Here is a 14,365-nt window from a genome sequence, read left to right on the forward strand (position 1 = left end):
AGGTGCTCCTCCCGCATCCTCATCACTAGGGCCGGGGATTCAGGGCCAAGCAGCCCCCCGCATAAACAAGCCTTGCTAATTTACTACCTCAGCCTGAACTCTGCTTAACCTCCTCACTAACTACATACCCCAAACCTAAGTATCTTTGTCCTGTCGTTCCTCACGAATTTATGTTTCTTTGTGTAAAAGATTAGTATATACGCCTGCTTTGTTCACAATCTGAGCATCATTTCTCTAAGATCTCCAATCCGTACATACTAAACTGGGTTTTTCTCCTGGGAATCTGGTCTTGTGTCAGTTTTATTATTGGTCCAGCCATAGGAACACAAGAAGGGAAGAAGGGGATTTTCCCTGCCCTGACGCACACCCTAATGGATTGGATCCTTGTTCCCAACCACCACTTCCTCCGTAATAGGATTAAAATCCCCCGCCTATCGTCTGTGGCCTGGCCTGTGTGTCCCACGGGAGAAGGAGAGACTTGGCTTTGCTGACTTTGAGCTCGGCCACGTGATCAGCGCCGGTCAAGCAGGGGTCAGTGGACGGCCGTAGCAGCCTGAGCAGAGCCCTGACTTCCTGACCCGTCTCGTCTCCAGGCTTTGGTTATCTTTCTCTTCCTGGAACGTGCTTCCTCCAGATATCCCCAGGGCTGCCTTCCCCGATTTGTTTGGGTCTGTTGAGGTCTTCGCCAGGCGGTCACCCAACATGAGTCACCATGGCCACCCCTTAGCTAGCCCCACAGCACTTCCCCCTCCTGGCTCCCTCATCCTCCGTCCCCTCACTTGTCCTTCTGCTGTCATGTACTCTCTTAGTCATCTACTGCCGTCCACTACTGTAGACACTGAGGGTCCTGCCAGTTTGTTCGTAAAATCCCAAACGTAGCACAGAGCTCCCTCTTTTGTTTTTGGCCACAAGAGGCTGCACATGTCACTGCTATTATCTACCTGTTTGGAAGGTTCTGGAATTCGTTGCCTGCTGAAAGCAGACACTGTGTCCCAAGATCAGACCCTACCATCCTGTGGGCCCCTTGAAGGCAGGAGTAGTCTTCTAAATCTTTCTGTATACCACCAAATCAAGTGCCTGGCTTAGTAGATGTCCTCCAAATAATTGTTGGATAAAGAGTCTTTCAAGAAAGTGAGCTCTATGAGACGTGCAAGCTGATGTGTCAGAAAAGGGGGTTCAGGCCTGAGAAAACCCATATATGCAGTAGGGAAGCACCGGGAATTTGCATGGAGTTTGGGAGCAGCACCTCGTAGGTTTTGTGCTTTGTACCCAGGAGGAAAAGGCCTGGAGAGTGGAGGGGGGCTGTAGAGAGTGGAGGGGGCTGTAGAGAGTGGAGGGGGCTGAGGGGAGCGGAGGGGACTGAGAGGAGTAGAGGGGGCTGGAGGGGGCTGGAGGAGGCGGAGGGGGCTGGAAGGAGTGGAAGGGGCTGGAGGGAGTGGAGGGGGCTGGAGATGGACTGAGAACACACCACAACTGCATGGAGAGCTGTGCGTTTACAAAGACAAAGGAGGGAGAGGCCGAGGCAGGGACCCCAGGACAGAGTGTGGGTTCGAGCAAGATGGCGGCCGCAGCTCACTGGGCTGGGCCCTCTGGATGCTCTTGCTGGTGCAGCATCAGTGCTTATGGCATAGTTTCTGGTATGAAGAGATGGACAAAGCCCACCTGGCGGGTGTTATAAACCCACTTCACAACTCAAGCCCTTGGGCCTGTGTTGAAATACCTGATCTCAAAGTAAAGCATCAGGATAAGATCCCCTTTTCCTTTACCCAGGGCAAAATCGAGAGATTTCTGGAGCCTCCTCGGGAGTCCATTTACAAACCAGAGATTGCTCGGACCACAGGGCACCCATCCTTGGGGATACAGTTTCCAGAACAACATACTCTTTTCTCAGTGACAGAGCTGGTCACTAGGATCTTGCCCTTTAGATGCAACTCATTTGGGAAAATCTGTGGATTATAAAAAAGGAACGGGAAAAGCCTACCTTTGTGTAAGGATAGGGAGCAAAGCTGGCCAAATTGTCCCTCTCGCCGATGTCTCAATCTAGGTGACTCTTGAGTTAAATGGACACACAGGTTGGGAGCTGGCTGATGTCTCTCGTATTTACTTGCAGAGCTGTTTAGCAATAAGAATCTAAGAAGTGCTTAGCTTATGATATCTAAGTCTTCCCAGTAAGACCATTACACCCTCATTTTGTAGGTGAGGAGAGAGACCTAGATGGAACAAGCGGACGTCCAAGGTTTAGAGCCATCACCTTGTGCCTCTAAGGCCTGTGCTGTTGCTGCTGTTTTCAGGACATCTGCATCTTGGACGCAGGATTGGTTCTTCAAGCTGCACCTTTGACAGCAGGAGCCGGCTGGAGGCCGAGTCTTGCTCTGGACAGCCGTAGAGTGTAAATCCACTTTTCAGGGCCGGTATCACCTGAGGCCTCCCAGATGGCATAGAAATCTGATTATCTCCATAAACACTGCCCCCGAGGAAACAGCAGGAAGCTGAGAGTGGTGAGGGCATCAGAGCAGGACTCGCAGGCTTACATGGAGCATCTGGTGTTGATTGCCGTGCAGACACATTTACTGGCTGCTTGCAATACCATCTTGGACTTGCCAGGGTTCAAGCAGGACCGAGGGAGCTGCGTAGCTGGAGGGCCAGGGTGGAGGATGGGGAGGTGACAGGATAACTACTGGGGAGCTCCACCCAGGGACCCCCCCTTACCTGGAGACACTTGCAGAGAGTTGAAAGGATATAAAGATTAAAGAAAAAGAAAGAAAAAACCCAACAATTACCATGTGTACTTGGACCACAGAAGAATATCCAGTAAATACACAAATGTCAATAGATGCTACCGGGCCACCTTGCGTGGTTGTACGTGCTGCTGGAGAGCTGGACGCTTGCTGTTGAGACGCATGGCACTGTTCTCGTCTGCTGCCCTCCCACCTTGTGGCCCCCCCCCACCTTGTTGGCAGGTGTGCAAGTGAGAACCCGGGTGCCTGACTTCTGGTCTGCTGATCCCATCACACTGATGTGTAAAGTGCTGGAAACATCAGTAAGTAGAAATAACTGTTTTTTATTCAATGCTGGGTGAATCATTGCACTCATGGATTCTCTTAAGTTTGACATCACAGTGTAGCCTCAGATGCGTGGCAAGACCTGGATCCCTGCTCCCAACCTCTCTGTGCTTGGCAGATTTCGCTGATACTCTCAGCACCCTCCCGGATTTCCTCCCAACACCAGGCTCCCTGCAGCCACAACCCATGGAATGTGGGCACACGGGATGAGGCCTATTGGCTTGTGGGCTATGGGTCGTGTGGATTTGACAAGTGACAGTTGCCCTGAGTCAAACGTGGTGGCCGAGCACCTGCTCGGGGGCAGAATGCCACGTGCACCACGGAAGTCTGACCCACAGGTAGAAGAGAGAGTTCAGTAGGAAACCAGCCATGGCTGTTTGGCAAGACCGGATTCTAGGGACCAGCCTTCCGCTGGCTGTGCTGGCAGGCAGGGCTCTCTGCACGTTTTTGTCTAGAGGGCCAAATCTCAGGGAGACTCTGAGGTTTGGGTAGATTTGGCACATTGGAGGCCTAATTTGTATTCTCCCGAGTTTGGGGGGGATGATGCTGCTTGTTTCCAAAGTGTAGGTCACGGGTTACACAGAAGCATTAGATGGTGGGAGCTCCTGCCCCCAGAAGCAGAGGTAGCCTGGCTGAGGGGAGAGAAGGGAAGCTTGGCTACGTGCCTTTCTTCCCGGTCATTCCACTTCATCCCCTGTGGCCCGCTGATAGGAGTAATTGGAGACACATTTTTGGCTTCTATTAGATCTAAAATTTGTATTTAATTTCTTTCGAATTAAAAAAGAGGATGGTATATTATCTAAAATCTACCCCAGATAGCACCGCCCTGTCTGGGAAAAGAATCCTGTAACAGCTGGGGAAGGTGGGGCGGGGGCCCTCGCTGAGCCCACAGGCCCCTAGTTCCCGGGCCGGGAAGGACCTCCCACGCTCTGGCCAGGGAAGCTGTGCGAGGCGACTCAGCCCCACCCGGAGTCAGCACAGCCTCACCTCGTCTGCTAACAGACCCCTCCATGAGGTGTGACATCTGCCATCAGCAGAGTCGGAGTGGCCCGAGGCTACCTGCAGGACACTTGAGGCCAGAGAGGAGTAGGCCTTGGAAGGGAAGCCTCCTCCATTGTTTCCTCCAACTCACAGCTCTCTTCTCCTCTGCCCCTGCCTCCTCAGCTCTGGGAACTGGGTCCTCTCCAACCTCCGGTCTCCATTGGAAAGCTCAGGGCTCTGGGGAGCAAGTTGGGTGGGCTTCCAGAAGCAGCTGCATCTGTTTCCTCCTCCTCCTCTTCCTCTCCTGAAAGGCATGAGTGCAGGGAGCTGGCAAACTTCCTCTGTGAGCGCGGCTCTGGGAAGCTGCTGCCTTGGGCCAGCTCCGGCTCCAGTCTTCAAATCCCAGGATGAGATCTCCTGGTGGACGTGGAGGAAGATGAAGAGGAGACAGGTGCACCTGGGCACCCGTGGGGTGGGTGGTGGGCAGTCAGAGGGTAGGAATGGTGACACCTGGCAGCATGCCGGGCCGGGACCACCCTGACATCCATCTTCTCGTTGAAGCCCCCATAGCTGCCTGGGAGGGAGTCGGGGAGGCCCTGTCTTCACATTTTATAGATAAAAAGCGGAAGCTCAAATGTGTCAAGTAACTCGCCCACGTCCAAAGCTGGGCCAAGCAGAGCTGAGACTGGAGTGTGAGGCTGCACGGGTCCTCTGGGTTGCAGAGCTTCTGGTATCTTCCATATGCCCTACACCCTGTTCTTGAGCACTGGCATGATTGTGAAATAAGAAATGACAGTACCTGGGGACAGAAGAACGTCCAAGGCCCTGGCTTCCTGCCGAGACCTCTGGGTGGCTCCCCCTGTGGCAGACCGGCTAAGTGTGCCTGTGAGGGTGACATCCCGATGGCCAGGGGCCCTGCTAACAGCCCTGGTTGGGTAACTGGAGGCCAGGCTGTCCTGCAGCGCCTAGACACCCGTTGCGATTACACATCACACACGTGTGCAGCTGTACTGTGCCCAGCCCCAAGACAGCCCTCAAGGGACACAGCCTCAGGCTATTCCTGCTGCACAAAGTTGCCAGCCCTTGCAGTAAGTGACCTGCTGGTCCGGCCACAACTGAGTGGAGCAGGGGCGGTTGTGCCAAAGTGTACCAAACCCACGCCGGACAGAAGCAGGCCAGTGCGTAGGAGGTGGGCCCTCGTCTCACTTCTGTCCAGGAGAAGTGGACACCAGAGTCAGCGTTTAGGGAGTTTTAAGTTGCAAACACATAAACAGGACACACACACACGTACACATGTACACGTGTGCACACACATGCACAGACACACTGTTTATACGTGCATGGCCTCTTTCTGCACGTGTGGGAGGAAGATTAATTCTCACTGTCAACCTTTTTATCATGCACTTTACTGGGGAAAAAAGAGGCCCTTTCTCCCTGGTGAGGTGAGAACTGGAGAGGCCTCACATGGCCACGGGGCCTGCCTTGAGCCTCCTGCCACTGCGTCACAGCACAGTCACCATTTACACTGGGAACCGGGTCGGCAGACCCCGGGGTCCCCATCAGGACCAAACCTGCTGTGGGGGCACAAGGGCAGGCAATGGGCCCAGCTGGTGGGCAGGGAGGCCAGTGGGCCCTGCAGAGCCGTGAGCCCCCCAGAGTTTGTCCAGCCCGGCTGTTTAGCAGTGGAGAGGCTAACACCCTGGGAGGTCGGGACGCTCCTCGTCTCCAGCTCGTCCTGTGCCTGTGAGACACACGTAGACAGGCACCGTGTAGATGTTCAGGAAATGCCCAAAGGGCTGTGGCCAAAGTTGGCCCTTTGACCACCATGGGCCCTGCCTGCAGAGGAGTCCTGCTCTTCTCCACCTGTCCTGTGGCAGACTGGGGACACGCTCCTGGGACCTGGGACTGGCGACTTTCCTGCTGTAATTCTGGGACACGCCTAGAAAGTACTTGGCAGCTGTGATTTTGCAGGGGACAATAGGCGACAGGTATTCAGGTGTGGATTTACAGGAAATTCCCAGAATGAGATTGTGGGAACAGTGTTCTCTCTGGCTTCCTCCTTCAAGTTGATCTTTGATGACTAAATAAAAAGATCCTCAAAGCTCCCTAGAGTCAGAGCCAAGACTATAATTGGGTCTCCTGAATCCTGGTAAGCAATCCTTGTAAAAGCAACCCTTAAAACAACAGGGCATCCCTTTCCCCACCTGTAAAATGGGTCTGTTCTACTTTCCACGACCAAGCTTGCATTGACGAGGGCGCGGAATCTCAGGCTGTTTGAAAAGTTCCGTGCAGACACAGCCAGCTCCAGGGTGGGCCAGCCCACCGCACATCGGGCCATCGCTTCAATAGTTGCCAATGTACTTTTTTACCCGTGGGACATTTGAACAGCAGCACTAAAGCCAGAAAAAGAATTCTTCTCACTGTAATAATCCCTGCTAGAATTTGCCAGCGCGCACACTCCTACATCGGAGGAGGAGAGCTATAGAGAGATTGCTTTTTTGCTTTTCAAGCGAAGGGCATTTTCTCAGGCAATTTTTTCTCGTCGATTCTCCTGAATTAGCATCCCCTGTTTTGCCTCTTTCTCTTTCCCCATCCCTGCTCTGTTCAAGCCCGCAGACGAGCTCCTTCAATCCCTCTGTCTCCTCTCACTTGACAAGACACACACACCTCGGGTGGGTGTTGACTTCTCATAGATGTAGATGTATCGTCTTCTCAGCCACGCTGGGGGGCCTCAACAGTAGAAAACAGGGGTGTCTGAGGGGTTTATGCCTCTTCTGGGAAGCAAGATACACAGAAATTAGCAGTGGGTTAGAGAGTCATAAAGTCATCTAAGACTAACGTCAAAAGGAGATTCTGTGTGAGGGTGATGGGTGTCCAGGCTGGGTGGGCCCTTAGAGGTAGGGGAGCCGGGTCCCCCTGGTGGGGGAGGGATGAGCCAGCCCAGGCTAGCGGCCGTCCTCTCCTGCATGGGAAGCTGCAGCCGATGAGGTGGAGTGGTGACCAGAGTCAGGAACCGGGGAGCAGGAGTGGGATGTAGACCATTGTGGGTAGAACGTGTCCCCCCAGTAAGATACACTGAAGTCCTGACTCCCAGCTCCTCAGCATGTGGCCTTACTTGGAAATAGGCTCCTTGTGGATGTAATTAGTTAAGATGAGGTCCTAAGCCAACATGACTGGTGTCCCTGTAAGAAGAGGAGAGACACAGACACACACAGGGAGAAACCTTGTGATGAGGAGGAAGGGCCTAGAGTGATGCGTCTACAAACCAAGGAAGTCAAAGATTGCTGGCAGCTCCAGAAGCTGGAAGAGGCGAGGAAGGATCCTCCTAGGAGGCCTGGGGCGGAGGTTAAGAGTCGTTGGCAAGCGGGATGAAACCCAGTCCACTTCAGGACACCCCAGGCCTCTCCGAGTCGACCTGGGGACTCCTGCCACATCTCTGCTCTCTGCTGCGTCTCCAGGGTGGAGTTGCCTGCAATTCACGGACTATGTCGGGTTCTCCAGCCGCCCTGCCTTTGCACACAGTGTCCCCTCAGCCGGCACCCCTTCCTCTGCTCTTGTGTCAGCAACGTCTGCGTGCACTTTGTACCTTGGCTCCCAGCTCTCCACCAGTGAAGCCCTCCTCAGTTTTCCCAGGCTGACGTCCCTGGTCACATGCCATTTGTACATCCCTCTAGTGTAGCCAGCAACTGACTGCATGGTAGTTATTTTGCTGTTTTGCTGGTCTGATGGCCCACGGGGACTGGGTTTCGGTTGTCTTTCTATTCCCTCGGTTACCATGGCACATGATACCCGTTGAGTATTCAATAAACCTTTAGAGAATGAGTATATTAAATTGCTGAAGTTGCAGATGACAAGAGAGGGGCCTCCTGAAGTGAAAATTGCCTGCATTGCAGTGCAGTCTAGAGAAAGACCATGGAATCATTCTAAAATAAAGCCAGGCCCTGTGACAAACGCCTTGGGCCTTTTGCTTGTCTCTCCTGTGCTTCAGTTTCTCCCTTTGATATAACGACCCCACAGGGCTCAGATTCAAGACACGACCACGTTTTGGCTTCACGCCTTCATCTTCACCATAAACAGTGGATTATTAGCTCAGCCTTGAACAAAAGCGGTGATTTGACTCTTACATCTCCAAATTCTGTGGTTTTCACATCACAGAGCATCTTCGACTGGGGAAATCAGATGGTCATGACCAGGAACCTTGGCTGTTGAGCTCAGGGTACCCGACTCCCTAGCCCCTGCACGGGGCAGCTGAGTGCCCACTGGCTCTGTGTGGGGGAGAGCCGTGCCCTCTGCCCCGTTGGCGGGACTCCAGCAAGCATGCGTGTGGAGCAGCACCTGCAGCATGTCGCTTGGTGTGGCTGGTGACGGAGCAGAGATTTGGGCCTCGGACAGACATTTACACTTTGCTTTCGTAGTCTCTCCTTAAAGGTTATTAATTTAGGAGTAAGAATGCGTTCCTGCCTCAGCACGGCAGGTGCAATAATAAGGCTGTTTCTGGGGGCTGTGGAGGGGAGGAAGGTCTGCTTGGCCTCCTCTCTTGGCACCATTCTGACTTTGGTGGATGTGAGAGACCACTCATTCACACACTTGTCCGTGGCGCCACAGCTGCACAGCTGTCTGATTGCTGTCTCTCCTCCTGCCTTCTTCTGTTAGCCAAGGGAGAATCTTTTGTAGCCTGTGGGTTGAAAACTCAAAAATGAACCGTCTGGAATAATTAATTGAGTTGTGTGTATTTCAATCAGAAGTGGTGACTTCACCTGGCCTCAACCACATCCCTCAACTTCCTGGAGTACCCAAAGCAGCACTGCCCTGGCTGTCTCCGTGAGCTGGGCGTGTGGCATTGGAACAAAGTCGATGATGCACATGTCATGGGAGGCTGTCTGTTTCGCCTGTTGAGAGCAGAGACTTATAAGCCGTTGGAGCCGGAAGCGACCTCCATGCTAGAAGGGTTTTTGATGCAGGCCCCTCAATCTCAGACAGAGGAACTGAGCCCCAGCAGGATCTGACATCTTCCACGAAGTCACAGAGCTGGCAGGGGGAGTGCGAAGCAGGAACCAGCCCTGAGTCCCTCCCAGTGTGGCCCCCACTACCCTGTGAGCTGTTGGCTATGGGGCAGTGAAGCCAGGGCCCAGGGATAACTTGTTCTAGACCACACCCAAGATGGCACCTGAGTCTGGATTAGATATCTAGCGACTCTGAGGACATGGTGACGAATATAACAGAGCAGGGATCATGCTGAATGCTCAAGCCTGACGGCGCAGAATTACCATAATTCTGGAGGTGATAATGGTACTGACAAGAGGTGACCCCTAAGAATCTGGAATAAGATTGGCCCGGGACAGTTGACAGTCACCCGTCTTGTACTGCATCAGTACGCATGCTACCTGCGTCTGTGTGCCTGGCGCTGTTCTCAGTGATTGTGGAGCAATCTCATCTCGTGTGGAGCTTGCAGTCTGGAGGAGAAGGGAGGGGGAGCAGATGGACACACGCACCAGCGTGTTTGTTGAGCCTGAGGCGGACAGTGCCGAGGGCTGGGAGCTGCTCAGATGGAGTGGTCAGAGGACCCAGTGGGAAGTGCCGTTCACTGCTGACCTGGAGGATGACAGGGATCAGTGCTGGCAAGAGGCAGGGATGCTGTCCAGTCAGCGAAAGCTGCAGAGCGGAGGCCCAGAGGCAAGAAAGAGCTGGGCAGCTTCAAATTCAGGAAGAGCCATGTTGTGGGTGCAGGAGCATCCCCGCTCCCTTAGGCCGTATCAGCAGCTTAGATTCCTCCTCTGCTTTTTTTTTTTTTTTTTTTTTTTTTTGTGAGGAGATCAGCCCTGAGCTAACATCCGCCAATCCTCCTCTTTTTTTTTTTTTTGCTGAGGAAGACGGCCCTGGGCCAACATCGGTGCCCATCCTCCTCCACTCCATATGGGACGCCGCCACAGCATGGCCTACCAGGCAGGGCGTCGGTGCGCGCCCGGGATCCGAACCAGCGAACCCCGGGCCGCCGCAGCGGAGCGCGCGCACTTAACCGCTTGCGCCACCGGGCCGGCCCCTCCTCCTCTGCTTTTTAATGCACAAGGGAAGCCAGTGAAAGGGAAGGAAGGGTTGTGGCCCATTCAAATGGTGAAGTCACCCATCTGGGTCCTTGGGAAGCGCGGATTTGGAGGGAGGGAAAGAAGGAAGGAGCGATTGGGCGGGTGCTGAGAGCCCAGGAAGGAGGGACGGTGCTGGGAGCAGAGTGGGGCAGGGGGCGTGGAGACGAGGGGGAGATGGAGCCGGGGCATCATCCGAGGAGAATCCGCAGGACGGCATGGCGTTGTTGGGGGAGGGAGGGGTCGGTGCGGATGGCCGTGCCAGTTACTGAGATGGAAACCTGGGACAGGTGGAGGGGGCAGGTCAAGAATTCCTTTTCCGACCCATAAGCTTGAGATACAAGCGAGACATCCGCGTGGAGACAGCGAGCAGGCGGGCGGGCAGAGTCAGCCAGTCAGCTCAGAGATACAAGGTCACCTTCAAGGGCCACGGTGACTTCTTGGCCAAGATTTATTAAAGTGACCAAGGTGCCAAAGCACCCCAAGAAACTGTGGCTCAGAGAAGTGAAGGATGGGCGGGTGTGTGTGCACGCACGTGTATGCATGTGCACATGTGGTGGGTTGCAGTGTTATCTGCCAATGAAGCCGAGCACAAACAGAGGCTGAGAGGCACACACGTCCTCTCTAGCACTGTCAGGTGGCGGCGGGGGAGAGCGCTGCCCTCTCATCCGTGGGGCAGGACACACAAGATTCCTGCTGCAGGGCCCAGGGGTGCCAACCAGCCAGCCACTCCCCCTGCTGCCACTCCATGCACCCCCCCCACCTTCTCATCAGGGCCGTGCGGCATGTAGATTTGCCAGGAGAAAGCGAATGGGTAGAGAAGATGCCTTGAGTCATTGGACAGTTTGATGGTTATATTTCTCGCTGTAAATTGAGAAATGTGGAGTTTGCTCATTCTGGATTTTGTAGCTTCATCTCTGAGAGGCTGTGTCACGTGAGCTCACCTTGGGGAATTGGATTAACTCTAGTCGCTGGCAGGTTAGGTTTGGGGGCCTATGAACCTGAGGACCAGAGGGTGAACTGGTGACTCCACCACGGTAGGAGGTGAGACTTCCTGGGAAGCTGGCCTCCTCTCCTCCCCACCCACAGGGAAACCAGCCTTTCCCCCTCCTCTCTCCCTGCCGTCTCCTGGATGGGCCTGTCCATATGCTGACTGACAGCCGGTGCCCTTCCTCTCAGTAGCTGCCAGAGCACAGACAACTGTGTCCCACCCCCGATGCTCAGATTGGCCGTGTGCACAGGGAGGGACTGCCCACTCAGCGAGTCGGGCAGGTCTGGGGCTGTGGTGGGAGTGACATGGAGACCACCATCCCCGGGACCAGGGTCTGGCAGCAGGCCTCACCCTCCATGGGCAAGGGTGGTCACTCTCAGGCTGATCCAGGGTCAGGCCCTGAGGTTGCTTTGACAGCCGAGGCTCAGAGGACCCAGAAGGAGGAGATTCGCTCGGGATAGCACTGCCCTTATTTATGGCCAAGCAATACTTAAAACTTAGACGCAGCGTGCCTACAGGAACTCACGGGCTACAATGTGAATGTGGGGTAAAGTTCATAGGTGAAGAGATGGCTGCAAGCAATGTTCAGAATTTGATTCATACATACTATACAGAATAATATCACAAATATAAGTTGAAATCAAAAGACAGTACAGAGCAATCTCTAAAAGGATTAAAAGGAAAATTAACTCCATTAATTGGTAAATGTGTGTGCATTGTGGGCAGCCTGAAATCCTGATGTTTGGGTGAGTGACGATCTTTCATGAGCTCATTATCACAATTATTTCTTAGCGGTAGATGATAGCACAAAAAATCTGTAAATATTTACCTAGATATTCTTTATTTATATGTTTTCTATAAATTTATTTTTTTGCACAAATAATCCTTAGCATGGACTCTTGTTTATTTTGTGGGGCTCTCCCTTGGTCTCAGGGATGGAGTCTTCCTGGGGACACAATGTCTGGGACCCACTGGCTGAGTAGAAATCTATTCTGTGGGCGAGAAACTGATGAAAGGACTGGTTTCTGTCCCACCTCCTCGGCAGGGATCACATGGAAGCATCGGTTGGCTCAAGGATTTGGATCTATGTAAGTTCTAAGAAAATCGCAAATTAAAAGCACACCCAGCCGAGGTTCAGGGGAGCAAGCCAGAGAAAGGAGGGTGAACAGGGCTGCATTAGTTTCCTGAGGCTGCAGTAACAAACACCACAGAGCAGGCGGCTGAAACAACAGACACGGTCTCTCAGTTCTGGGGGCTGGAAGTCTGAGATCCGGGTGTCAGCAGGGTTGGTTCCTCCTGAGGCCTCTCTCCTTGGTGTGTGGACAGCCATCTTCTCCTTGTGTCCTCACGTGGTCATCTGTCTGTGTCTGTCTGTCTCCATGTCTGAATTTCCCCTCCTTATAAGGACACCAGTCATGTTGGATTAGGGCCCACCCAGTGACCTCACTTTAACTTACTTCACTCTGTAAAGGCCCCATCTCCAAACACAGTCACATTCTGAGGTGCTGGGAGTTAGGACTGGAATATAGCTTTTTGGGGAGACAATTCAATCCGTAACAGGAGCCAACGTGAGGACACCTGGGTGTCTCTTGTGGAGGTTATCTTGATGGCCCCAACTAGTGGCCTTGGGGTGGGGGTGGGCAGAGCCCCATCGAGGGTGCTCTGTGGGAATCTGCGTGGGGGTTCGGGCTGCCGTGATGAGTGGGGGGCACGCCTCCCATTTAGTGGGTGGAGACCGGGGTGTTTTTGTCCGGCAGAGGCAGGGGCATCCCTTAGAAGGAAGAGCTGTCTCTGTCTTGTATCCTACATGACCTTCCACTGTCTCACTGCGTTACCACGCAGCTAAAAACTTGCGTATAATTATTGGCACTGGGAACCTGACTCCATTTCACATGTAAACCTAAAGTATTTTTTTCATGGCTTTTACATTCCAAGAGTGCAACTACTGTGAAGATTGAACTTTGTTTTGTTTGGAAATTTTCTGGGAATTGTTCACTGTTTTGGAAACGCATGTCATTGCCGTATCTGAGCCACCCGCACACTGTGCTCTCACACAGTCCCCTCATCCCATCACTGAGGTGGGGTGTCTGGTAAAAGTGTGTGTCTGCTGACTCCTAACCTGCTACATGCAATTCTGGAATCCAAAAGCTCTGAAAACCAAAGGTTATTTTCCTAGTCCATTTAGTGAGGAAATCTGACTTGAACCAGCAGGCTGCCCCCAGAGTGTTTGAGGACCCAGGCGAAAGCTGTCTGCTGGGCCCCTTCTCTACAAACAACACGAATCACCCAAAATCGGCATGTCAGCACCATTCTGGCACACACACGATTCTGCAAAGAAACACTGTGCTTGCCGGTGGGAGCGATCTGCTGGCCAGGCCTGGAACAGGGGCACAGCCCCAGGGGCCTGGAACAAACCCCCAGGGGCAAGGCTCAAAGCTTCTTGGGGCAGCTGGTCAACCCCACACAGGGAGAGGAGGGTCAAGGGGTGCCATAAAGGGGAGAAATGGGAACCAGGGCACACGCGGGATTAGGCCAGGCTGCACGTACTCCATCCAGATGGCATTGCCTGGGTGGGCCATCCCAGTCACGGGAGGAGACTTAGAAGATTTCAAAGGATGTGCTGCAACGTGGTGAGGGCGGGTGAGGTCCAGGGCCCAAGGCTGCAGGCCCACTCAACGGCAGTACTGTGAACTCATGTGAGGCTACTAACAGCCTTGTTTAAAACCTATTTTGTGTGACTGTTCATATATTTCACTTCAGAAATGTTATTGTGTTGAGTAGAAGGTACTGCCCCAGGCTCTAACAGGATTGACATGAAATGTACGAACAAGCATGGCATTACCACGAAAAGGTCTTTAAAAATATGAATCCCCAAATACAGCTCCAGGGTTTCAGATAAGAGATTGTAAACCTTTCTTCTAGTATAATCATGCTTGAGAATTTACGTATTAAATATGTAAACACACAATTTTTTCCATGAATAATTTCCTTTTACATGACAGCAAGGGCCATACGTAGATTTATTCTTTAAATTCTGTGTGTGGATAGGTGATATTTCCTACGGATTAGAGTCAGTATGACAAAGGAGCGTCAGACTGTAAACCGTGTTAAGACTCTGAAGTGAGTGGGGTTGAGGTGGCCAGAGATTGAAGATAGCTGCCCAGGGTGCCCTGGCTCACTGCTGAATACAGGGCAGAGTCCAGAGTTGAGGGTTTCTCTGTAGATCCTGCCTGGCTTCCTAGCCCAGAGTT

Source organism: Diceros bicornis, chromosome 39, assembly GCF_020826845.1.
Source record: "Diceros bicornis minor isolate mBicDic1 chromosome 39, mDicBic1.mat.cur, whole genome shotgun sequence".
In the NCBI taxonomy this organism is placed as follows: Eukaryota; Metazoa; Chordata; class Mammalia; order Perissodactyla; family Rhinocerotidae; genus Diceros; species Diceros bicornis.